Source organism: Zingiber officinale, chromosome 3B (genome assembly GCF_018446385.1).
Source record: "Zingiber officinale cultivar Zhangliang chromosome 3B, Zo_v1.1, whole genome shotgun sequence".
Classification (NCBI taxonomy): domain Eukaryota; kingdom Viridiplantae; phylum Streptophyta; class Magnoliopsida; order Zingiberales; family Zingiberaceae; genus Zingiber; species Zingiber officinale.
In genome coordinates, this window is record NC_055991.1 from 64,180,044 (window position 1) to 64,207,362 (window position 27,319).

The following is a 27,319-nucleotide window of genomic DNA, read 5'->3' on the forward strand; positions in this document are numbered from 1 at the left end:
GGAAGAATTCCTCTAAGAACTCTGTCTCAAAATCTGTCCACTGCATTTGGTTTACTTGTCTTTTCGCCTTTACTCTGTCCCACCACATCCGGGCATCTCCGGTAAGACAGAACGACGCGCATTTGACCTTCTCGTGTTCAGGCCAATCCAATAGTTCCATTATGTTCTCCACGATTTTGAGCCAGGCTTGCGCATCCCATGGTTCACAGTTTCCCGAGAATGCTTCCGGCTTAAGCCTTTGCCACTGAATTAGATAGGCCTCTTGTCGGACCATCGGAGTAGGGGCTGCCGGGGGCACTGGTGCGGCTGTAGGTATAACAGGTAGTGGATTCACCGGTGGGGTAACTGGGTTGCCTTGCTGACCCATTAAGGTAGTGATCAGCTGTTGTTGTTCTGCGATCTGATGCTGGAGGTCTGCGACTACCTGCGTCAGATCTGGTGGAGTCACTGTCCCTCCGGTTCGGGTATTGCGTGTCCTAACCATGTTTATCTAAAAGAAATAGACTAGTGTAAGTGGTTATCAATTTTATCCAATCTAACGTACTGGTTTGTTTCTATCTATTTGTTATGGTATTATTCCTAACCTACCAATATGTACTCCTAATCTAATTTATAACTAAAAGCATAGAATAAAGCATCAAACATAAGCAAGTAAAACATGAACTAAAGCATAAACAACATGAGGAAAAAAAATAAGGAATATAATGACAAACAATGTAACATAAGGGTATAAAGCATAAGCAATGTAGTAAAGAAAATAAAGCATAAGTATATGACAAGAAAATCAAACATAAACATATAACAAATAAATTTAACATAAACATTCTTACTTGGAGCGGCAGGTAGGAGGCTTGATGTGTGTGTAGTGAGCTGGCAATAAACTTTGGCTCTGATACCAACCTGTAACGCCCGCCCTCCCTGCTACCCTAAGGGACGGGGCTACGATACTCTACGTATAAATTTTTCTTTTTAAAACAGCGGAAGACTTAAAATAATTTTCATAGTTTTAATAAAACTTTTCTTTTAAATTTCTTTTGAACTATACTATCACATGGCATCAAAATCATAACATCAAATCCGGTGGAACCATAATGTCAAGCCACACATGTTTAGGTATCACAAGTCATAAAATACGAATGCATAGTTCTTTAAAGAAACTTTAAGCAGGTTCTTATTTATTTGGTTGCCTAGCCACTGCCACACACATCTTCGTTGCCCCTCCTGCTGCTCCTCTAACTCATCCAGCTTTTTCCTTTATCTGTGGTACAAGGAAAGTAAGCTATGAGCACTCATGGCTCAGTAAGTTCTTTTCCTACTCACTAAAACCAACAATCAGCACATAATCAAGAATGCATCAACAAGTTATAATCTCAACTAATCATGGCATAACATAGCATTCTATTCAAGCATATCATGCATCATAATATAATCACAACTAGTCATAGCATATCAAGCATCACCATGGCCGAAACATATACATAGTGCATTGCATAAAACATAGCTAGACATGGCATAACAAACAAGTATTATGGTATATCAAAGCATGGCCGAAACATGTATATCAAAGCATCATACTATGGCCAAAACATGTACATCAAGGCATCATCATATCTATGGCCGAAATCTATATATCAAGCATCAACAAATCCATGGCCGAAACATGTCTATAAGGTATAGCATGAACATAACATAATCATACCTTATCATGGCATATCATAATCAAGAGCATAACATGAAACATAGCATAATCATAAGGTGTATGCAATATGATTTTGGAAAACATGTATCCGAAAAACATGTGTATGTCTCATGATCTTTAAAACCATTTTCTTTTACATATATACTTGAAAGTAATGTCAACATAAGGGGGATCCCCGCTATGTACCACTTACATATTGCGCGCAACCTTGTAGGTCCAAGGTAGCAAGTCTTGAACCCTACGAGGCAAACATACTAGGCCCTTAGTCCTAGGGGCACTTAGGAGCCCATCCCTAACGAGGTCCTTAGTCCCCGGGGCGCTTATGGAGCCCACCCTTGGTACAAGCCACTCACATATAAAGTAAAGTACATGTCATACATATCATGTATCATAAAAGCATGCATCACTTAGGCACACATCATATCGTAAAAGTATGCATCACTTAGGTATACATCATGTCATAAAAGTATGCATCACTTAGGCATACATCATATCATAAAGGTATGCATCACTTAGGCATACATCATGTCATAAAGGTATGCATCACTTAGGCATACATCTCATCATAAAGGCATGCATCACTTAGGCATACATCATGTCATAACAATATGCATCACTTAGGCATAGATCATAAAAACATGCATATCTTAAGCATAAAGCATATCATCAAGCATGCATGATTTAACCACATAACATATCATGAAAGCATGCATATTTTAAGCACTAACCATGGCATCAAAACATGCATAATTCAACCACATATCATAACATAAGCATGCATATTTTAAGCACAAAGCATATCATATCATAAAAGCATGCATATCATATCATAAGTCATAAATCACAAGCATACATTTTAAGCATAAGGGTGTATCTTGTGATTATCCTATCATAGGAAACATGGTATCATATTTATCTTGGTTTTAAGCTTCCTAAACCCTTGTGGCCGAAACCCTTTAGAGCTCAATTTAGGTTAACCACAACATCCAAGCATGTGGCACCTAAATTATCATCATAACATTTTCATAGGAAGCATTATAAACATGATTAACTTAGTTTCTAAGTTCCTCAAGTCCCTAATTTCATATGGCCGAAACCTTAAGGTGTGAAACAAGGTTCCATATGACATAAAAGTATGGACAACTTTAAATCATATTTATAACATTTTTACCAAGGAACAAGGTAAACACATTTGACACATTTGAATTAGTTCCTAAGTTCTTTAAGCCCTTAACATATGTCATGGCTGAAATTTAACAAGTTCTCATTAGGGCTACAAACAAGCATACAAGCATGTGAACTTGGACTAACATTATGTATAAATTCATACAAGGCATCATACAATAGTTATGGCCGAAACATACCCTAGCATCATTTTAGGTCATAAAACTGTAAGACCGTTAGATTCGATAGAGGGGGGGGGGGGTGAATATCGATTCGAAAATCTCGAGTTAAGACGCAGCGGAAAAGTAAAGAAGTAAAGAGATGAACACTGTTGATTTTTACTTCGTTCGGAGCCTGTGACGACTCCTACTCGAAGGCCCGTACTCCTTGAGTACTTTCGTTGGGCAATTCACTAGCAATTCGGATAATTACAATTTACGTACAAATATTGCTAATGAAAAGAAAGAAAACAAAGCTAACCGACAAACAATGAATTAAAAAGAGAGCCGGAGTGAGTCGTCGGAGCTTTGTGAACGTCGTTGGAGCGCAGAGCAGCAGAGTGATTGGACTCAGAGTTCTCAGAAGACTGATATATTGAAGCTCCTGCCTGGGGCTTCTTTTATATGCTGCTCCGGGCGCCTGGATCCCTTCCGGGCGCCTGGAGTGTGACGTAACACTCCCAACCAGCATGCTCCAAGTGTCAACGTCGTCCTGGGATAAAATTTGCCTCCGGGCGCCTGGATCCCTTCCAGGCGCCCGGACCCTCACTGTTCCCTACCTGCAAAACAGTGTTAGTCCGAGGCAAATAAACCCTGCAGCACAGTTTGTTAGCACATTTTTACAGATACGCTAAGTAATAAAAATTAGCATCAAGAGTATGACTTAGATTCCGTCTTTCCGAGACCGGAATCTAGTCACGATCTCGACTTAGATATCCGAAATGGATCTAAGCCGGATCGACGCCTAATGTTCCTTCCCGAACGCGTCCCGCAGATCTCCCTCCGGTGACTTACCTTACTTACCGCGGACGTCCGGCCACCCAACCTTCGACTTCTTGCCAGCGTCCGGTTAGCCCGTCGACCGCTGGACTTCTCGCCACTATCCGGTCACCCCGACCTAGGACTTCTGCCGCGTCCGGTCAGCACGTCGACCGCTTGGACTTCTCGCCAGCGTCCGGTCGCCCGTCGACCCGCTTGGACTTCTCGCCGACTATCCGGTCAGCCGTCGACCTGTTGGACTTCTCGCCAGCGTCCGGTCACCCGTCGACCGCTTGGACTTCTCGCCACTATCCGGTCACCGTCGACCTAGCCGACTTCGTGCATCCGTCGGCCGGTCGACTGTCGGACTTCTCCTGCACACTCGATCAAAGTGTCGGACAACAACACAACTAACTTAACCTATTTGTCATTCATCAAAACCTGGTTAGACCGTTAGTGCTACCCGCACCAACCTCCCTTTTTGATGGAATGACAACCTGGTTAAGTTAGTGAAAGCATATGTACGAAACAACATGCATTTGTGTGGTTTTAAAGTTAGTTTGTGTTTTCAGATTGGTTTAGCTAACTTAACCACCTAACCCTTCTCCCCCTTTGGCATTCATCAAAAAAACAAGGGTAAACAATCATAGTGTAGAGTTTACTTAAAACAATAACACTTAATCTTGAAAAATAACTGAGTTTGGTTCAGGATTCAAGGACAAAAGTATAATTTTTAAATCCAAGAAAAGATCAAGTTGACTGGGTGGAGTATAAAGATTTGAAAACTTTTAAGTTTAATTTTCAAACATAAGTGTATAAGGTCTAAATTTCAAGATTAAATTTCAACTTTGAAACGCTTTGAAACAAGTTTCAACTTTGAAACGCTTTTCAAACATAAGTTTTCAAAACCAAAATTTCAAAGCTAAGTTTGAAAAATCTATTTTTCAAAACTAATTGAAATTTATTTTTCAACACGAAGTTTGTAAAAGATTCAATTTTCAAAATCAAGGAAAATGATTTTGAGAAGCTTAGTTTGTAAAATAATTTTTGTAAAATTTAACCTTCAAATCAAATTGTCAAAACTAAGTAAAATCAAATTTTAAGAACTAGATGCAGGAACATTTTTAAAGTAAAGTTAAATTAAATTTAAATCTTTACTTTTTTAGAATGTTTTGATAAAATTTGTTTTCCAAAATCAAATTTTCAAAGTTTAAACGTACTAGATTCAAAACCATGGTTTAAAATACTTGAAAAGTTCAGTTTTCAAAGACTAGGTAAAAAGGATAAAAAGTTTGTGAATTAAAAAAAATTTCACAATTTTAAACAAGTTGTTTTTAAATTTTGATTTTCAAAATTAAGTTTAAAATTCAATTTGGAAAACTAAAGTAGTTTTATTTCTCCCCCTGAATTTGATACTTAACTCTTACCAGCTGTCTAACCAATTTGGTACTAACTAACTATCAGAAGATAGTAGCTTTCACTTGGTTAGTCAGATTAAGTTAATTATGATCAGTCAGTGTTTGACTTGACTGATGAACTTTAATCTGATTAATATCTGAATTGTATTTAATGTCCAGACTTATGCTGATGCACTGAAATAAGCATCTTAAGTCCAGACAGTTGGCCTATGCATCTCACCCCTTTCTATGTTTATCAAACACAAGCAAGGTAAACCTAAGATGTTGGTGAGATGCTCAAGAACTAAACCTATGGGTACATGCTTTCTAAGGATTCAAAACTAGTCTAAGGCCAAAACTGTTTTTGAAAGTCTAAAAATGGAAAGTTTGAAAACAATCACGTTTAGCCTATAAGTTGATAAAATCATTTTTGAAAGTATTTTGAAAGATCCTAGTCTATTAAGATAGAACATATTCAATGTAAGTTTGAAATGCCACTAGATAAATCCAAAATATTTTATAAATATTGTAGCTACAGAAGTAGGTCATCACTAAAGCTACTGAGATGATGAAGGGGGTGGTCCAGATCCCAAGGATCGAAGAAGTGCCATCAGCTCAGTGTGGCGGGTGTCCCCGGCAGCTCGTAACTCGGCAACCTCTCACCGTATGTCCCGATGAAAATCGGAGTTCTCCAGCTGGAGACTCGCCATGGCTCTCTCTAGTCCGGTCATACGGTCGGCTAGGGTGCGGGGAGCGTGTCGTGGTGCTCGAGCTGGGGGTGGTGGTGGAGCCGGTGCGGCTTCCTCCGGAAATAGTGCGAGCATGAACTCGTCCATCTGTGCGTCTGGATCGGGCTGGTGCTGTGCCCCCCTCCGCCAAGTCATAGTCCCGTCATCTCTATCTTCTTGGATGCCGGCTAGGGAAAAGTTCCGAGAGGATATAACATCGAACTCGGTCATATGGGCAACGTCTCCTCTAGTGACATCAATGTGCAACGAGGACATATAGGCTGTCAGAATGTGACCAAATGGCATATGGACTCGACTGTCAGTCACGAATCCGGCTGAGTAAATGATGGTGGAGAAGATATGTAGGCTAATGTCAATTTCTAACCTATGAATCAGGGCATAAAGTACGAATGAATGGAATGGGCGCATTATAGCGATGTCCCGAGTAGTCAGTGGTAAAATGCAAAGAACTACAACCCTATAAAGAGCGTAGTCCTGGACTCTAAGTTCTACTGACCTAAACTGTGTCACAGTGGGATCTCTCTCTCCCTCAAAAAAATACGAATACATCGTATCGAGAGTAATATGTGAGTAGGGATCGTCGAACGGTAGATCCCTCGGAGGATAGCACAAAAAGGAGCAAGTAGATGGACGCAACTCTAAAAACTCTCGGATAGTCGTAGGGGAAAATACGATATCAGTGCCTGCTGCCCTAGTGGTGTAGGTGAAATCGTCTACTTTTACTAGGTTATTGCAAAATTTGGCACATAGACTTATGTTTATTGGACTGGTACATTCGACAAGGTTCCTTAAACTATAGTGGCCTATAACCTCTAAAGCAGAGGGACATGACCTAAGGAAGAACGCTCTATCTATGCAGGTAGTCCTAATGGCCTTATAAATGGTGGACTCAAATTTAATCCTAAGTTCGTCTGTGGGAAACCTAGGGTCTGTACTAGCATTAGAGGGTCCAGCACCAGTATTTGTTCGTTTCCTACTGTATATAAAGAATAAAAAAAATTTAGAAAACAAAAAAAAATTTAGAGAGGGGAAGAATGTTTTACCGAGGAGCCATCGAAAAAAATATAGATTTGACGACCTCGGTTGAATCGCAACAGCGTCTTCACCGCAAGAAAATTTTGATTTAGAGTACTTTCGCACTGAGGTTCAAAGTGAACCTTGGCAAAAAGTGAGAATGAGTGGGGCAGAGGTTGGGGGCGCCTGCTGCCCCTTATTTATAGGGGACTCCGGGCGCCCGGATCCCTTCCGGGCGCCCGGGGTTGCTGGGGCGGGGCGCCTGGAATCCCTTCCGGGCGCCCCCGACGAGAATACCAGGGGCGCCCGCCCCTGGTTTTTTTTTTAAATTAAAAATAATTTAAGTCTTAAAATTAAAATTTTGAAATTTAAGTTTTAAGATTAAAATTTTGAAATTGATTTAAGTTTTAAGATTAAAATTTTGAAATTGATTTAAGTTTTAAAATTAAAATTTTGAAATTAATTTAAGTTTTTGAAATTAAAATTTTAAAATTAATTTAAGTTTTAGAATTAAAATTTTGAAATTAATTTAAGTTTTAAAATTAAAAATTTGAAATTGATTTTAAGTTTAAAATTTAAGTTTAAAATTAAATTTTGAGATTAATTTAAAATTAAAATTTTGAAATTAATTTTTAAGCCTTATTCATCTCACCCGATCTATATTATCAATCAGGGAATCCTATGATTTTGTGAGATGAAATTAGATTTTTAATTATGGAGTTTTGGTTTAACGTGTGTTAGATTCAGATTTAGTTTTGGTTTCCACAAATAGGCATTCTTCGGATAAATTTCTAAGCTTGGTGAGTCACATGGACATCATTAGAAGTAACCAACCTTTCGAAGTTTTCCGAATAGTCCTATCCACGGAACTTAGTACTAAATCTTGGTCTAACTGGTTAGGATTCGTTTAAGGGTAGCTTCGGTCAGCTCCACTTGGCCAAATGCACCAGATCGAAGCCATATCTTTCTAGACATGCGATGCCCAAGCTTCCCTAACGTACTATCATCCAAAAACTTCACCAGTACCATGAGTCAAGTTAAACTTGGTCTCTCTTTAACTAATCCTAATTACCCTGCCGGGTTAGTTTGTTTTGGGTTACCCTGTCGTGTAGGTTAGTTTTGGAGGTGCCAGCTATTCTGGAGCCTCCCCCTGAATTATTGGCCATTAATTTAGATTTTGGATTTGTGTCGATTCTTTTTATAGTTATAATCAACTTGGTGATAATCTAAATTTTGTTGAGTTTTGAATTTTGATTTTAATTTAGATTTATATTTTAGTTTTTGATCTGATTTATTCAAGTTTATATAATGTATTTTATCTTTAGGTATATAGAATTGATTAAGTCCTACTTGCGTGGTTAAGCATGCTTTCGGGACCCAAGCTTGTTTAGTTGCTCTGTGTTGGGTTAATAATGATTTAAAGGTTTTGTTTGAGTTTGACTTATATCCAAGTCCGGTTTTATTATAGCATGCCTTTTGGTTATTTAGAATTAAATCTAAATTTTTAGATCTTGTTGTGAATTTTTCCAACAATTCTTTTAACTTATTAATTTCATTTTTTAATGATAAATTCTCCTCCTCAAGTGTTCGATCTTGAGTTGGATTCGAATTTTTTAATTGTTCCTTGAGGTTTTGATTTTCCTCAAGAAGCGATTTATTTTTATTTTCCAATTTAACTAATTTTTTATTTAAACACGAGATAATTCTAAAGAATTTACGATTTAAGTTTAGGTATACCTCTTCGAAACCTTCGGAAACGAGTTCGGACTCGTGGCACGATTCGGGTTCGGACCCGTCTTCCAATTCCTCTGATTCGTCTTCTGTTTCAGCTTCGCGAGCCATCAGCGCGAGGTGACTTTGGTGCTTTTGCCTTTCTCCTTCCGATTCGTCTGAGGAGGAATCATCCCATGTTGCTTTGAGGGCTTTCTTCTTTGTTGACTTTGGTTTGTCAAGTTTCAATCTTGGGCATTCGTTCTTGTAGTGCCCCTTTTTGTTACATCCGAAACATGTGACATTTCTTGAGTCGGCTGCCGAACTGATCTTCTGAAGATCCTGTTTGCTGAAGCTTCTCTTTTTCCTGGTGAACATTTTCCTTACCAGGTTCATCTTCAGAGTCTTGATCGGAATCTTCTTCAGATTCGGGCTTGTTCTTCTTTTCTTTAGAGGAACCTGCAAATAAAGCTACACCTTTCTTGACCCCGGCGTTAGTTTGCTCATGAAGTTCTAATTCATAAAAGAGTTCATCCAATTTTAATTTAGATAAATTTTTTGAAATTTTGTAGGCATCTACGATTGATGCCCACAAATTGTTTCGCGGAAAAGCATTTAACGCGTACCTGATTAAGTCTCGGTTCTCCATTTGGTGGCCTATCGCGTGGAGACTGTTGAGGATATCTTTGACCCTCGCATGGAGCTGACTTGCCGTTTCTCCTTCCTGCATTTTTATATTAAAAATTTTATTTAACAGCAAATCTCTTTTTGTTACCTTCGCGTCGCTTGTTCCTTCGTGCAGCTCGATCGGTTATCCCAAAGCTCCTTAGCGTTTTGATGCGGTCCGACCCGGTTCAGTTCTTCTCGTGTTAGTCCGCAGTGTAGAGTATTGATGGCTTTGTTTTCAATTGATGCCTTTTTCTTTATATCATTTGTCCAGTCTTCAGGGTCGACTATGTTCCCGGAGTTGTCTACTGGAATTTTGTAAGCCCTTGTGACGCTCATCCATTGGTCGTAGTCTGTCTTCATGTAGACCTCCATTCTCCTCTTCCAGTACGAAAAGTCATCCCCGTTGAATAGGGGAGGACGTACTGTGCTGAAGCCTTCTTGTTGAGACATCTTATCCTGCACACACTAAATTAACTGAAAAAAATCCCAAGACTTCGTCTTGGATTAGCAGTGCGGGAGAAATAGAAACTCTAAGTTGGTGTTGTACCAATTTAGATTTGAAATGCAACGAGAAAAAAAATCTTCCAAAAAGATAATAATATCAGTTTGGAATTGTTAAAAAAAATGATTTCACCCCCTGTCTGATTGGTGGTTGCACCAAATCAGAGCGGTACCTGCTCTGATACCACTTGTAAGACCGTTAGATTCGATAGAGGGGGGAAATCAATAGTGCTCCGAACGAAATAAATATCGATTCGAAAATCTCGAGTTAAGACGCAGCGGAAAAGTAAAGAAGTAAAGAGATGAACACTATTGATTTTTACTTCGTTCGGAGCCTGTGACGACTCCTACTCGAAGGCCCGTACTCCTTGAGTACTTTCGTTGGGAAATTCACTAGCAATTCGGATAATTACAATTTACGTACAAATATTGCTAATGAAAAGAAAGAAAACAAAGCTAACCGACAAACAATGAATTAAAAAGAGAGCCGGAGTGAGTCGTCGGAGCTTTGTGAACGTCGTTGGAGCGCAGAGCAGCAGAGTGATTGGACTCAGAGTTCTCAGAAGACTGATATATTGAAGCTCCTGCCTGGGGCTTCTTTTATATGCTGCTCCGGGCGCCTGGAATGTGACGTAACACTCCCAACCAGCATGCTCCAAGTGTCAACGTCGTCCTGGGGATAAAATTTGCCTCCGGGCGCCCGGAGCCATTCCGGGCGCCCGGACCCTCACTGTTCCCTACCTGCAAAACAGTGTTAGTCCGAGGCAAATAAACCCTGCAGCACAGTTTGTTAGCACATTTTTATAGATACGCTAAGTAATAAAAATTAGCATCAAGAGTATGACTTAGATTCCGTCTTTCCGAGACCGGAATCTAGTCACGATCTCGACTTAGATATCCGAAATGGATCTAAGCCGGATCGACGCCTAATGTTCCCTTCCCGGGAACGCGTCCTCGCAGTCACTCCCCTCCAGTGACTTACCTTTACTCACCTGCCAGACGTCCGGTCAGCCCTTGGACTTCTCGCCAGCTATCCGGTCAGCCCGTCGACCTAGCTGGACTTCTCGCCAAGCGTCCGGTCAGCCTGTCGACCCGCTTGGACTTCTCGCCAAGCGTCCGGTCAGCCCGTCGACCCGCTTGGACTTCTCGCCAGCTATCCGGTCAGCCCGTCGACCTAGCTGGACTTCTCGCCAAGCGTCCGGTCAGCCCGTCGACCCGCTTGGACTTCTCGCCAGCTATCCGGTCAGCCCGTCGACCTAGCTGGACTTAGTGCCAGACATCTGGTCAGCCCGTCGACCTGTCTGGACTTCTCCTGCACACTCGATCAAAGTGTCAGACAACAACACAACTAACTTAACCTATTTGTCATTCATCAAAACCTGGGTTAGACCGTTAGTGCTACCCGCACCAACAAAAACAACATATAGCAATTGCACCTTGGCTTTCTACTTATCATATTTCATGTAGAGTGACATGAGCATATTTAATTTAAGTCCTAGGGTTTCTAGGGCATCTATTCCTTCATGACCGAAACATTCAAGGGTTCATTTAGGTCATGGAAAAATTATACAAGCATGTGAAACAATCAACACATTATTCTATTTTCATAAGAAGTACTTTTAACACATTTGGTTTCATTTCTAAGGCGTCTAGGTCTTTTAAACCCTACTTGGCTGAAACTCACAGAATATAAACTTGCTTCAAATAGCCTAAAAGCATGATAATTTATACAAGTTTCATAGCATGTATAAGGACAAGCATAATGAGTATACATATGAATTGTGTCTTAGGCTTTCTAGGTTTCTTTTTCTCTTTTTCTTTTATTTTTTTCTCATGGCCGAAACCTACCATTCCTTAGCTAGGTTTTTAAGTGGCCTAAAGCATGAAAAACCTATGTAAGTTTCATGGCAAAAGTTACTAAGAAACATATATACAATTTGGTTCATGAATAAGCTAGGACCCCTTGTGGTCATACATATTATATGTCATGCAACTAATTTTTCTACACCCTAATTAAGCATGAGAGCATTAAACAACTTTCATATCTAAATAGCACAGAGGTCTTGAGCATATTAAAATTTTGTTTAAGCTTTTCTAAGCTATCCATCTCATCATGGCCGAAAAACCCTAAGAAGGAGTTCATGAAATTCTAGCAATATTCAAGCATACAAATCCTTTAAGATCTTTGTATTCTATCACATGAGCATGGTTATTTAAATTTAAAGGTCTTCCTAACCCTAAACCCTTTCTTGACCGAATCATATGAGTGGGTTTTCTTTTAGTTTCAATATCTTCTAAGGAAGAAAAAACTAATACATGATCCTTAATATTTCATAGGGAGAACCTTGTACTAGTTGGGTAAAACAATAAATTTCCCTAGCCTCTTAAGAATATTTTTGGCCGAAATTATAGGGTTCAGTACTCCTCTGATCAAGCATCATATAGGTATAAAAACATGAGGAAGAACCCCCTTTCATAGCATAGAAAAATCTATCATGTAGTGAAGACTAGTTTAAACACCATTAGATTTTGAAAGCTCTTCTTGGCCGAATTTTCTCAAACTTGTTTCTAGGTTTTAAAATCTTCGTAAAATCCAAAAAGCACATAAAAGCCTTGTACCACAGGTGAGGGGAAGCTTACATCCATTTTCGCTTGTGGATCTAAGGTATGAAGAAGAAGAAGTAGCCTCTTCTTCTAGTTCCTTTCCCTTGATTCCTTTGCTAAGTCCTCCTTGTATCTTAGGCTTTCTTAGGGAAAAATTTGGCTTTGGGGCTGAATATGGAGGAGAGGGGACTGTGGTGTTCTCGGTGAGGGAGAGGATGAATGAGATAAAATGAGAGAAAAATAGTTTGCTCTTTTCTGTTAAGGGGGAAGAGGTAGCAAACTTAGTTTTTTGCTTTCCTTCTCCCTTAGCCCTTTTTTTCTATTTTATTTTTATTTTTATTTGTTTATTTATCCTCATCATTCATGGTGAAATAAGGGGGATTGAATCCCCTTAATTCCTCTTTAAACATTTCGGCAAAACCAAAGAGGAAGAAGGAGAGAAAGGGAGGAAGGCAAGTTGCCTTTCTCTTGCTCCTTTCTTGTTTTCTTTTGGCTAGCTTTTACTCTTACCTTTATCATGAGTTTCCCTCCTTTGCTATCAATATCTTCTCTCTATCCCAATTGGATTCTACTATTTAATTCTATGAATTATAATATAAGAGGTTCAAGGTTCAATCATTGACCTTCACTTCTTTTTATTTCATTTTATTTCTTTTTGCTTCAACTCACTTCCTATTATTTTTCTAAGGCAAAATCCCACATTCATATATTTATCTTACAAGCTTAGTGGGTATTACAAATCCACCATACTAGACTTCAAAATCCACATCGACTTATTGAAAAGCAAAATACGCAAAATCAACATACCCCCCAAATAGTAATAAAACCAAAAGAAAACTATCCCCGAGCGTGATGTGGGACTGGCAGCCGAGACTCTCCAAGCATCCATGACTCATCGACCTGTTACCTAGCGAAAGAAAACTAAATTGCGAGGTGGTGAGTATTGGAACTCAGCGGGTAAAGATAAGATAGTGAATGAACGTAATATACAAATAGAAAGTGAGCCAAGAGTGTATGCATGGATGGTCACTCCCGCCTACCCCTCTGCACCATGACCCCTGTATGGTCGAGAGGTCGGGTCAGTGACAGACTGTACACCACTCCAGCTACCACTCTCTCGAGTGACCGAGTAGACAGTTACATAGTAGCTAACTAGCTACATCTGTGACGGGGGTCCCTACTGCTCACAACTCTAGCTATCACTACCTATGAGTGACAGAGTGAAAGCATGACAGGACAAGCGGCATCAACTCCAGCTACCACTCTCTCGAGTGGCCAAGGATGCGGCCATGGTCAACGACTCTCTCGACTGCAAGGTAGAATTGGTCGTTGACATGCATGTCATGATATGATGTGCCAAATACAACAGTCATCATATAAATATAAGCAGAAATTAGGTATGCTACATGAAGCCAACATGCTCAATACAGTACATAAACAAACAACAGTCATCATACCAATATAAGTAAAAATTAAGTATGCTCCATGAAGCCAGCATGCTTAATATAGTACATAAATAAACAACAATCAAAGCATATAAACATGGTATCTAATATCTACTACTTATCATGGACAACAACAAGAGATTGTATATATATGGAAACGAATATCTCAAAGATTATATGGAAGTATCAGACGCAGGAAAAATAAGAGTGGAGTCAAGATAAAATAGTCCTTATCCAAAATAGTTCATGCACTAAGTTTAAAGAACTACAGAATCAAGGTAAGAAGTACCCGCCTTAATACATAAATAGTGTCTAAAAATCTCACGTCGAGACGCTTGTCCCGAATCCAAGTCCTGCAATCACGTATTGTATTTAGCTAATTTCATCATGCATCAATTAGCTAACTTAAAACCCAAATCCAATTGGTATACACCCTTATTGAAATGATCATTAACCCTATCCATTCTATAACCTAATTAGACTAGGTTTATTCATGAGTCATCTCTCAAAACTCACCCGAGTTCAATGGTATTACACTAATTAATTTCCCCAATCGATGGGTATAGTTTACCTCTCAACTACTAAATCTATATCCTACATAAATTTGTAGTTAGACTATCCTCAACTGATCTATTACCAAATTTAATCCATTAATTTCACAAATGTACAAGTAATCAATGCATTAGAATCTGAATTCTCCCAATTAGCCAAATCATTGGTGTAAGTTTAATAAGAAGCAAGATTTCATTACCCCACAACTTCTTACGGTGGATGTTCATTGCCCAAGCAGCGGCTCACAACAATAAGGGGTCGGCGATGGCGCTGACAGCGCGAACAGAAAAGACAAGAGGAATTAGGGCACAACGACCCAGCAATGCCCTAGCCTTCGTTGGGGATGGTGTTGACCAGGGTAGTGGCTTCGGTGAACAGAGTGAACGACGACAGCTAGAAGCATTACGATCACGATTTTCCTTTGCGTGGATATGGGCCGGAGAGGGGTTGGCGGTCTCGCGAGCTCAGGGTGGAGATAGTTTTAGAGAGATGCCCCGGTAGCGGTGTTGCTCGGCGGTGGGAGGCGACAGCGGCGGAAGGATCGGGCGTAGAGTTGGCGTTGGGCAGAAGAAAAGAAGAGGGCGGCACCAGTAAGTGTCGGCGTGGGGGAGACGCTGACGGCGTCCGGGGGTGCTCGTGAGAGGGAGAGCGGAGGGGGAGGGAGAGCTCGGCGAAGGGGGGAAGTGGTGTCGCAAGGTGAGGCTCGGGGAGGAGAAAAGAAGAAAATGACGTGATTGGGAAAAAGAAAACCTAGGTTAGATATTTTATACCTAAGCTTTAATTAACCAACTTTAGGTTAATTTAATCAATCAACTCCTAACTTAATCAGGAGATTCAAACAAGCTTTATCTAACTTAACCGATCCATCCCTCTTAACCCTGTCATTTGAGCTCCGATTAAATCAAAAAAATTTCTAAAAATTCCTAAAAATTTCGTTAAGGTTATTCGTCAAATAACCCCTATTATTAAATTGCCATATTTTACAGGTTGTCTTGTGATCTAACAAGGTTGATTGAGTTTGCAGGAAAAGTCCTAAGTTGTCTTAAGCAAAAGTCGTAGCTACGGTTAGGTAGGTGGAAATTGTTGGTTGGTCCTAGGAAGATCGTACCGGTTCCACTGTATAAAAATTTTGTACAAGTGTCGAACCTTTCCTAAACAACCTATTGTGTTCTTTAGAAGTTAAATTAGGAATCGCAAACGGAACTTAACATTATTGATTCCAAATTTAACTTATCTGTTTTTAATGGTTTAGACTTAGATCGCAAGCGAAACTTAACACTATTGATCCAAGTCCAACCAATGTTACAAAGTTAATTAAATATTTATTTCTAAAATCAGCTCCGAGGTCAAACATGGCGAGGCACTAGGCCTTCTTAGGTATGAGATCATCCACCACTGCGTTGACAAAACCTTTAATAGAAATTCAATATTTAATTTCCTAAAATAACATTAGGTTTAACCAAAAAGAACAATCGAATCACAAATTTGAAAAACAAAAACAAAAACACAAATTCGAAACAAATTCGAAACTCTAGAATCATATGCCTCTTATGTTTGGTATTTCCAAAAATAACTATACAAAGAAAACTAGTATGATGCGGAAAACAATTACTAGTTATACCTTTCTTTGTAAGCAAATAACCTCTTGATCTTCTACCGTATTCCTCTTATAATCTCGGAGGTTGTGTGGGCAATGATCTTCCGAGATGATAACCACCCAAGCCCTTCTTCTCCAAGCAGGTTTCGGCCACCACAAAAACTCCAAGAGATGTGAGGTTCGGCCACCACCACCAAGCTCCAAGGGATGCTAGAAACAAAGCCTCCTTTCTCTCCTTCTTCTCCTAGCTAGAACTGGCCACCATGGACTTCTCTTATGTTGATGCCACCTGCCACAAAGGAGGAAGAGAAGAGAAGGAGAAGAGGCCCTAGGGCCGGCCACCAAGGAAAAGAGGGAGGGAAAAATAGAATAGAGTTAGCCCACATGAAGGCACCTCTACCCCCTCTTTTATAATCCATGGCCTTGGTAAATAAGGAAAGTTTAATAAAACTTCCTTATTTTCGTTGCCATGAAAAAGAAAAAATTAATTGATAAAAATCAATTTTATTTTCTCTTATTAAAGTTACAGGCCACCTTAAGAGCTTCCAAAACTAGGTAAGTTTTAAACAAAATTAAAACTCCCTTATTTGTTTACGGAAATTTTAAAAATAAAATTTCTCTAATAATATTTCCCTTCATGGTGAGTTATAAAAGAAAATTTTATAAATTAAAATCTTTCTTTTAAACATGTGGATGATTTCCAAAAAGGAAAGTTATCTCTAAAAATTAAAATCTCCTTTCAATATACAAATAAGGAAAGATATCAAATCTTTTCTTAATCTTTTGTAGAAACTTATAAAAGAAATATTTAATTTTAAAACTCTTTTAAATCATGAACATGGTTAAAAAAGGAAAGTTTTCTTAAAATTAAAATCCACCTTTCAATCTACAAATAAGAAAAGATTTCAAATCTTTTCTTAATCTTTTGTAGAAAGCTATAAAAGGAAAGATTTAAATTTTAAACTCTCTTTTAAAAAATCATGTTATCCACATAAGAAAAAATTTAAATAAAATCCCTTTTATATTATATGTGGTCGGCCACACCTAGCTTGGACTCCAAGCTAGGGCCGACCACTAATCTTGGCTCAATCTTTGGGTCTTGGCCGGCCCTAGCTTGGGTTCCAAGCTAGCTTGGTCGGCCACCAAAGAGTGGGTAAGAAGGTGGGTATAGATGGGTATAATTCTCTATATACAAGAGGCTACGATAGGGACCGAGAGGAGGAATTGGTTTTGGTCTCCCGATGAAATTAAGCTTCCCGTGTTCACCTCGAACACACAACTTAATTTCATCAATAATAATTCATACCACTAAAAAATTATTATTGAACTACCGCACCAATCCCAAATTACATTTTGGGTTCCTTCTTATTATGAGTGTGTTAGTCTCCCTGTGTTTAAGATGTCAAATGTTCACTAATTAAATGAGTTACTGACAACTCACTTAATTAATATCTTAGTTCAAGAGTAGTACCACTCAACCTCATCATCATGTCAGACTAAATCCACCTGCAATGTTTAACATGACAATCCTTATGAGCTCCTCTTGGGGTCATTCTCAACCTAGATTACTAGGATACAGTTTTCTTCTATAATCAACAACACACACTATAAGTAATATCATTTCCCAACTTATCGGGCTTATTGATTTATCGAGCTAAATCTCATCCATTGATAAGTCAAAAAAATAAATACTAAATATATGTGTTTGTTATTATATAAGGATTAAGAGTACACACTTCCATAATAACTAAGGTTTAGTTCTTTTATCAAGTGATTATGAAAAGAACTTACCTAAAATGATACTACTCAATACATTTAGAGTGTACTAGTGTAATTTATTAGTCAAGATAAACTAATCTCTAATCACACTACGACTTTACTGACGGGTTGTTCCTTTCCATCTTAGTCGTGAGCAACTGTTTATAATTTATAAAGAACTGATAACATGATCTTCTGTGTGTGACACCAGACACCGTGTTATCTACAATATAAATTAATTGAATGACTACACTTAGTATATATAAATGTAAATACTTGACCAATGTGATTCTTATTTCTAAATAAATGTTTATACAAAAGCTAGACTTTTAGTATACACTCTAATAGAAAGCCTAGGGGCGGTAACCTTAGGTCCTACGAGGTGGTAACCCTAGGTGATGGAAAACCCTAAGGGGCGATAACCTTAGGTCCTAGGGGGTGGTAACCCTAGGTGATGGAAAACCCTAAGGGGTGGTAACCTTAGGTCCTAGGGGGTGGTAACCCTAGGTGATGGAAAACCCTAGGGGGCAGTAACCCTAGGTCCCTAGGGGGTGGTAACCCTAGGCGGAAAGTCATGTTGGTCTGGAAGATAGATCTGACAACAGATAATCTCTCCTGAGAGGAGTAGGTGAGGATGCGTTCTCATGTGAGGGAACAGTAGGCATCGGTTCGACCTAAGGTTTTCGGAGAAAATCCGAAGTTAGAACCGGACAGTCCGAAGATTGTCAAGTTAAATGATTTATATATTATCTACTATGTACTAACTCTATTTTACAGGAAGACTAATGATTCTGCAGGTTGATGTTTAGTCTAGATCGGTCGACCGAACCTGGGGATCGGTGACCGAACCTCCAAGCAAACATAGTAGAGTTCCAGTGAGTGGATCGGGTTTAACCGTGGGATCGATTGATTGAACCTCGGGATAGGTCGATTGAACCATGGATAAGCGGTGACGTGGTCGAGCTAGTTGATCGGACCAGATGTTTTAGGGATCGATCGACCGAACGTCAGGATTGGTCGACTTAATGAAGAAAGTATATCCGAGCAGAAGAATCGGAAGGCAGACCGATTCAGGTAGGATCGGTCAACCGATCAACGACAGATCAAACTTGATCCCGAGATTAGGGGTTTTGGATCAGATCAAGCTCAGCTATAAAAGGAGGACTCAATCAGGGGCTTTGACAACAATTCTCTAAGATCAAGAACGAACAACTACACATACTACGGTAACATCTAAACGCTACTCCAATGACGATCAAGTCAGAAGATAGATTTCATCAAGTCGTTGGTAACAAGTTGTATCTCACATTTGTAAGGCTTTATACTGGTATTGTTTCTTTGTAAAGCTTTTCGAACTTATAGTGATTACCCATTGAAAGCACTTTCACGTGTGGGCCCTGGAGTAGGAGTCGCCACATGCTCTGAACCAAGTAAAAGAAGTTGTGTTAGTGATCGCTTTTGGTTCTTTCTTTATTTCCACTGCGTATTCTGTTTGCTTTCTGAAATGAACGATAACCAACACGTGCTATTCACACCTCTAGCACATTTATGATCCTACACTATGCACTCTGCTTCAGTAGTTGATAAGGCAACATAGTGTTGCTTTCTACTGTACCAGCTTACTAAGCACTATCCTAGACGTTGGCAGCTTCTACTTGTACTTTTTCTATCTTGTCACTCACAATAGTCTAGTCTCAGAATACCCTCAATCAAATGCTAGTCCTCAACAATGCTAAAATAGGGTACCTTAATGCATCAAATTATCATCTTTGTACTATTAAGATGTGTATATATCACATTCCTACCTAATATGTATACTACTTAAATAAAGGTATATCATTAACTTATAGTTTGGTACTTCTAAGAAAATGTACCGGTTCCACTGTACAAAATTTTTTGTACAAGTGTCGAACCTTTCCTTAAATAACCTATTGCGTTCTTTAGAAGTTAAATTAGGAATCACAGATGGAACTTAACATCATTGATTCCAAATTTAACTTATCTGTTCTTAATGGTTTAGATTTGAATTGCAAGCGGAACTTAACACTATTTATTCAAATATACCTAAGTTATTAATTTCATTAAATATTAATTTCCAAAATTAGCTTCCAGGACTGCATGGCGAGGCACATGGCTTTCTTGGATATAGGAGCAACCACCACCGCCTAGGCAAAACCTTTTAAGGAAAGCTAATATTTAATTTCCTTAAATAACTCTAGGTTTAAAAAGAACAATCGAATCACAAATTTGAAAAAGAAGAAAACACAAACTCGAAAAATAAATTCGAAATACTAGATCTAATTGCCTCTTGTATTTAGAATTCTTAGAAAGAAAATAACTAGTATGATGCGGAAGAAAATTATTAGTTATACCTTCTCTTTGTAAGCTAATAACCTCGAGATCTTATGCCGCATTCCTCGCCTCGCCTTGGATGTCGTGTGGGCGACGATCCTCCAAGATGAACACCACCCAAAAGCTTCTTCCTCTTCTTCTAAAATCCGGCCACCACCACCACCAAGGAGAAGAGAGCAAAAGGGAAAAGAGAAGGGAGAGGGATGGCCACACCAAGAGTGCCTCCAAGCAAAAGAATAAGAGTTGTGTCTCATGAAGCCCCCTCACCCCTTCTTTTATATTACTTGCCCAAGGCAAATAAGGAAAAACTTTTTACAAAAAATAAAATCATACTCTAGTTTTTCCTTTTCCCTTTTTATTTTCCTTTTCTTTCTCTTGATTGAATCAATCAACAAAAATAAATTTGATGATTTTATTATTTTTAATATGGCTGGCCACCTTGCTTGGGCACCAAGCAAGGGCGGCTGGCCCCTATAAGAGGAAGGAAATAAAATTTTTATAAAATTTTACAAGAAGAAAAGCTCTTATAAAATTTTACAAGCTCTCTTTTCTAAAGTATGAGTTAAAAAAGGAAAGTTCTAAAAATTAAAACCTTGTTTTAAAATTTAAAACTTCTCTTATAAAGTTTTCTTTTTTAACATGATGATAGAAAATTTTAACTTTAAAACTTATCTTTATTTTTTTTTCTAAACCATGAGGATGGTTAAAAAAGGAAAGTTTTAAAACCTTTAAAACTCTCTATTAAAACATGTGGCCAAATTCAAATAAGGAATGTTTTTAAAATTAAAATCTCTCTTTTAAAACTTATAGTTTTCTACAAAGAGAAGATTTTAAAAATTCAAAAGCAACCATCCTTGTTTGATTATTGTGGCCGACCCCTTCATGCTTGGTCACCAAGCAAAGGCCTGGCCCCTATAGAAGAGGATGTGGCCGGCCCTTGCTTGGTCACCAAGCATTGGATGAGCCCACTTCTTGGACACCAAGAAGAGCCTTACATTTGGATGGACTTGAGGCTATAATGAGGCTACGACAGGGACCTAGAGGAGAAATTAGATTTGTCCTTCCGATGAGCTTGAGTATCTCGTGCTCGCCCCGAACACACAACTCAAGTTCATCGATAATAACTCATTCCACTAGAGAGTTATTATTGCACTACCACACCAATCTCAAATTACATTATGGGCTCCTTCTTATCATGAGTGTGTTAGTCTCCCTGTGTTTAAGATAACAAATGTCCTCTAATTAAATAAGTTACTGACAACTCACTTAATTAATATCTAGCTCCAAGAGTAGTACCACTCAACTTCATTGTCATTGTCACGCCCCAGGTAGTCCCTGTCCGAAGAAATTTCGGCAGCATCTCCCCTGTACGGCGGACAATATGAAGCTCAGTATACATATATCTCTATACCTCGGCCACACACGGCCGGAATAATACAATACAATTAAGAAACAAACCACGCAGTTTATATCCACATTCCACACAGATACAATATATGATCAACCCACGCAGTTTAATAAGGAAAGACGATATAGAACCTCAAAGATATATGTACACAGCCTACTCCACTACAACGAAGAAAACAAATCCACGAAGTAATGAAAATACAACCGCAGCAGAAAACAAAAGTAGCAAACCCGAATGTTCAATGTAAAGTCCACAATACAAACCAACAATACAAGTATATAAGATGCAAAAGCAAAATATAATCCGACAAAGAAAATCCTCGCGATAATGGGGCTAGCGACTGGAATCTCTCCTGACGGCCTCAACCTGAAAAATAGTAACAACGGGGTGAGTTCAAAGAACTCAGCAGGTAATCCAATAGATATGTACAGCAACATATAACTACCAGTAATATCCTAAGGTACAGTCTCCTAAACCATAGGACCTACAGTACAGTCTCCTAACAATATAACAGGTATGCAAAGCTGAATAAACTGTAATGAGTAACCAGAAGCATGTAATACAGTTTACAGCAAGAATAATAAGAAATGCATAACTGAAATAAACTGTACTCACCTGCGAGGCTTGGGCGAATGACTGTGGACATACACAGATAAAGATAGTCAGAACAAATACACATGTATCCTGTATGCATGTCAATCATATGCAGTCACCCAAGTGCATCATCCAATATGCAACAATCACAATAAATGCAATCTGTGCATATGATGCGATATGACATGGTCACCCCTGACGCTAGTCAGCCGTCTCACACGCGATGGCGAGACCGAGTAGGTAGGGCTGTGACACCGTGCACTCTGTCGTCACTACCCCTGATGAGTGACCGAGTGGACGGGATGCTGTCGGAGTACACCTATCCTCCTACCTCAAACATAGTGAGGGAGCGCAACGCTCTCAACTCCCAGACGCAATGACGGGGAGGGATCCCGTCGTGCTACCACGCTGCAATCACACTACCCATGAGCGGCCAAGCGGAGCACCACTGAGCAACCTGCCATACACACCCTAGGTGTTGTGCCACTACCCATGCAGTGGTCACGTTGTGTGCAGGCCCATGTAGCCGGCCGACGAGCTCAACAATAATGGAGTCGTCAATCGCCCAGCATGCAATCATGCAGGATGGTGCATGATGCTACAGTATGTCATACCTGAACATAGCCTCCTCCATATATGTGTGTGCCCAAAAGGTAAACGCATATATATAACCATGATATAAACAGCATAAACCCAAAGACATCACATATAACAATGATGTAAGTATCATGAATCCAAGAGCATGTATCGCACATGTAAAGCAACTAATCCAGTAGAGTAGAGCACTATAGATATGCATCTCTATGAACATATATATGCATGGCAAGAGGTAAATATCCAATCCTGAAGTAAAGCAACTAACAGGTGAAGCATGTGATAGGTATCAACTAGCTAAGACCAGGGAAGAAATAAATCTACCACCTATCACTAGTAACTATATATAAACTATACATATCATAAGACAGTATCAAAAGATAAGTCAAAGGGTACCCGCCTCAAATAGAAGGTACAATCCCAAATCCGAAGTCAACGTCGAGACGCCTGTCTCGAATCAGAATCCTGTGTCAAACAAACATATATATTTTATTTAGCTAAATCACATGAATAGCTAAATAAAATCCCTAAACTAAATTAGGGCAAAACCCTAATCATATCAATCTACCTAAATAAAATCCAACGATCAATTAGGGTTAGTTATCTAATCCCTAATTACCAATTAGATTAATAATTCACGGTTGACTAGGGTTAATTACCTTAACCCTAATCATTCCATTAGATTAATCTAGGCAAATAAATCTAATTACAATTTAGCAACTAAATACAACATGTATCAACTAATGATACACTAACCATCTAGTATTCAAATCATACCATGATCTACAACTAAGATCAATTATCTAAAACAAAGAAAAAAACCTACATTCAACTAATCAATCACACGAAACCTAATTCCTCTAGAACATGTATCAATCAATACACAATACCTCAAGCTCAGTCAACAAGAGGGCTGCCGGAAAGAGGTCCTGCCAAATGAGCTGCTAGAATCTACCTTTCTGCCCGGATGCAATTACTGACCACCAACCAAAACCCCACAGTACCTAACCTGCTGGATCACCCGGATCAAGAAGGAATCAAGCAAAGATCACATATCAACATAAAATGGTGATCTCTGATCAAGCAACACATAATTCCAACTAGAACTCACCTTCAATTCGAGACCTCAATCAACAGCAAGGAGGTGGAGGTCCACTGATCCGATCAAGGGAAAACCTAGCACGAGTCTGATCTGATTCCTTCCCCTAATCCAACAACACCTCCCTGATTCCAACCTCTCCAAATCCGTGACCTAATTCCACCGCCAAGAAGATGAGGATCGGTAAACAGAGAAGAAAACCGAAGCTCTAAAATCCACAGCTAGGTTTAATAGCTTACCTTCGAAACCCTAGGGCATCTTCAAGCCGGTGATCGAATCGGGGAAGAAAGGATCGGCAAAACTGAGAGGAAGGATCGGGGAAGGAAAGGCTCGGGGAAGACCTGAGAACAGGAGATCAAGAGGATCCGCCTCCTTGTTCGACCTCTAGCAAGGTTCCGGCGACCTCCTCCTCAAGCGGTGAAGACGATTGCAAGCCCCGTCGGCGTCGAGTTGTTTGCGAGGAACAGAGAGCGATCGGGAAGAAGAGAGGGGAGAAGGAAATCGGGGAGATCGGCTAAGAGAGGGTCGGGTCGGCACTTTTGGGGGAAGAAGGAAATAAAGAAAAGGGATTATATAATAAAAGCATTTCCTCTCTTAAATGGGTATCCCAAATAGGCTTAATCCGTACCCGAAATTAATCCCCTCAAAACCCGTCATATGAGCTCCGAAAAATTCCTAGAAAATTTCTAAAAATTCCGGAAAAATTCTATAAGGCTATTTTCCAAATAACCCTATTAATTAAATTTTTCCGAGATCTCACAGTCATGTCAGACTAAGTCCACCTGCAGGGTTTAACATGGCAATCCTTATGAGCTTCTCTTGGGGACATTCTCAACCTAGATAACTAGGACATAGATTCCTTCTATAATCAACAATACACACTATAAGTAATATCATTTCCCAACTTATCGGGCATATTAATTTATCGAGCTAAACCTCACCCTTTGATAAGTCAAAGAAATAAACATTAAATATATGTGCTTGTTATTATATTAGGATTAAGAGAACACACTTTCATAATAACTAAGGTCTAGTTCTTTTATTAAGTCAGTACAAAAAGAACTTACCTAAAATGGTCCTACTCAATACACTTAGAGTGTACCAGTGCAATTTATTAATCAAGATAAACTAATACTTAATTACACTACGACTATTCTGATGGTTTGTTCCTTTCCATCTTAGTCGTGAGCAACTATTTATAATTTATAGAGAACCGACAATATGATCTTTTGAGTGTGACACCATACTCCATGTTATCTACTATATAAATTAATTGAACAATTACATTTAACAAATAAATGCAGATATTGACCAATGTGATTCTTTTATTTCAAAAATAAATGTTTACCAAAGCTAGGCTTTTAGTATACATTCCAACAATCTCCCACTTATACTAAAAGACTAAGCTGCCATATCTGTTGCCATGCATCTGATTCCCATCCCCTCCACATGTCGATCAAAAGCTTTTGCCGGAAGGGCCTTAGTGAAAGGATCTGCCAGGTTATCCGCTGATGCAATCTTGGCGACGACAACTTCTCCTCGCTTGACAATGTCTCGTATTAGGTGGTACTTGCGCTCTATATGTTTACTTGCCTTATGGGCTCGTGGTTCCTTCGAGTTTGCAACTGCACCGTTATTATCACAATAAATTGTGATGATTTTGGGCAAACCAGGAATCACATCTAAGTTTATTAGAAAGTTCCTGAGCCATACAGTTTCTTTGTCTGCCTCAGAGGCTGCCACATACTCATCTTCCATGGTTGAGTCCGATACGCATTTTTGCTTAACACTCCTCCATGCAATGGCTCCACCTCCTAGAGTAAACACATAGCCTGATGTAGACTTACTGTTGTCCCTATCTGATTAGAATTCCGAATCCGTGTAACCCACAGGGAGCAAATCATCTACCTGGTAAACTAGCATATAGTCTCTAGTCCTTTTCAGGTACTTTAATATATGCTTTACCGCAATCCAATGTCCTTGTCCAGGGTTACTCAATATCTGCTAACCATGCCCATGACAAAACAGATATGTACACATCATTGCATACATTAGGCTTCCTACAGCCGAGGCATAATGAACTGCCTTTATGTACTCTATCTCCTTTGATGTCTTCGGAGACATCTCTTTAGATAAAGTTACTCTATGCCTAAAAGGTAAGAAACCTTTCTTGGAGTTCTGCATGCTAAAATGAGCAAGGATCGTATCTATATATGAAGCTTGAGATAGGCACAACATTCTTTTCTTGCGATCCCTTATGACTTTGATCCCAAGAATGTGTGCACATTCTCCTAAGTCCTTCATATCAAATTTTTTGGACAACCATACTCTTATGTCCGATAATACCTTGACATTGTTGCCAATTAACAAAATATCATCTACGTATAGTACAAGAAATACCAACACATTTCTGTTACACTTCTTGTATACACAAGACTCATCCGGACACTGAATAAATCCATATGACTGGATTACTTCATTAAACCGGATGTTCCAAGATCTTGAAGCTTGCTTCAATCCATAAATGGACCGATTGAGCTTGCACACTAGATGCCCTTTGCCCTTTTCAATGAACCCTTCTGGTTGCTTCATATGGATGTTTTCTTCAAGACTTCCGTTAAGGAAAGCTGTCTTGACATCCATTTTCCAAATCTCATAATCCATATGAGCGGCAATGGTTAAGAGTATCCGGATAGACTTAAGCATAGCTACCGACGAAAAAGTCTCCTCATAATCGATTCCCTCTTTCTGAGTGTACCCTTTCGCAACAAGCCTTGCTTTGAAGGTTTCTACCTTCCCATCTGTCCCACCTTTCCTTTTGTAGATCCACTTGCATCCAATGACTTTTACACCATCAGGTGGTTCTACAAGCTCCCAGACCTTATTAGAATATATAGATTCTATTTTTGAATTCATTACCTTTTGCCAAGATACTGCATCTATATCTTGGAGTGCTTCGTCATATGTCTGGGGATCAGGTTCATGTTTACCCGGGATCAAATCCGAAGACTCTCCCAAAAACATGAATCTCTCAGGCAACCTTTCAACCCTCCCATTGCGACGAGACACCATCTGTGGTTGTGTATCATCTGTGACAAGTGTTGCAGTCTCTTGTGGTACTTCATCTTCTACTGTTGGTACTAAAGTAGATGTGCCCTCTCTAAGTTCTTCTAGAACAATTTTTCTACTGGGCTTGTGATCCATTATATAGTCTTATTCTAAAAACTGAGCATTGGTGCTAACAATGACCTTCTGGTCTTTAGGACTATAAAATAAACCACCTTTCTTTCCTCTGGGATAACCCATAAACACACGAACTTCTGTACGAGATTCTAACTTATCAGCATCTGGTTTCAGCACATGTGTTGGACTACCCCAAATCCGAATATGTCTTAGACTGGGCTTTCACCCATTCTACAATTCTATTGGACTAGAA

General features: G+C 39.2%; 1 long non-coding RNA gene across 1 annotated transcript; it reads right to left on the reverse strand.

The window, feature by feature from the left end:
• Positions 1-21,907: 21,907 nt before the first annotated feature.
• On the reverse strand, positions 21,908-24,150 carry LOC121968332. The gene is made up of 4 exons (XR_006108068.1): positions 24,123-24,150; positions 23,896-24,036; positions 23,675-23,793; positions 21,908-21,962 (listed from the first exon to the last, which is right to left on the reverse strand). It is a non-coding gene; the product is annotated as an uncharacterized LOC121968332 (long non-coding RNA).
• Positions 24,151-27,319: the final 3,169 nt, after the last annotated feature.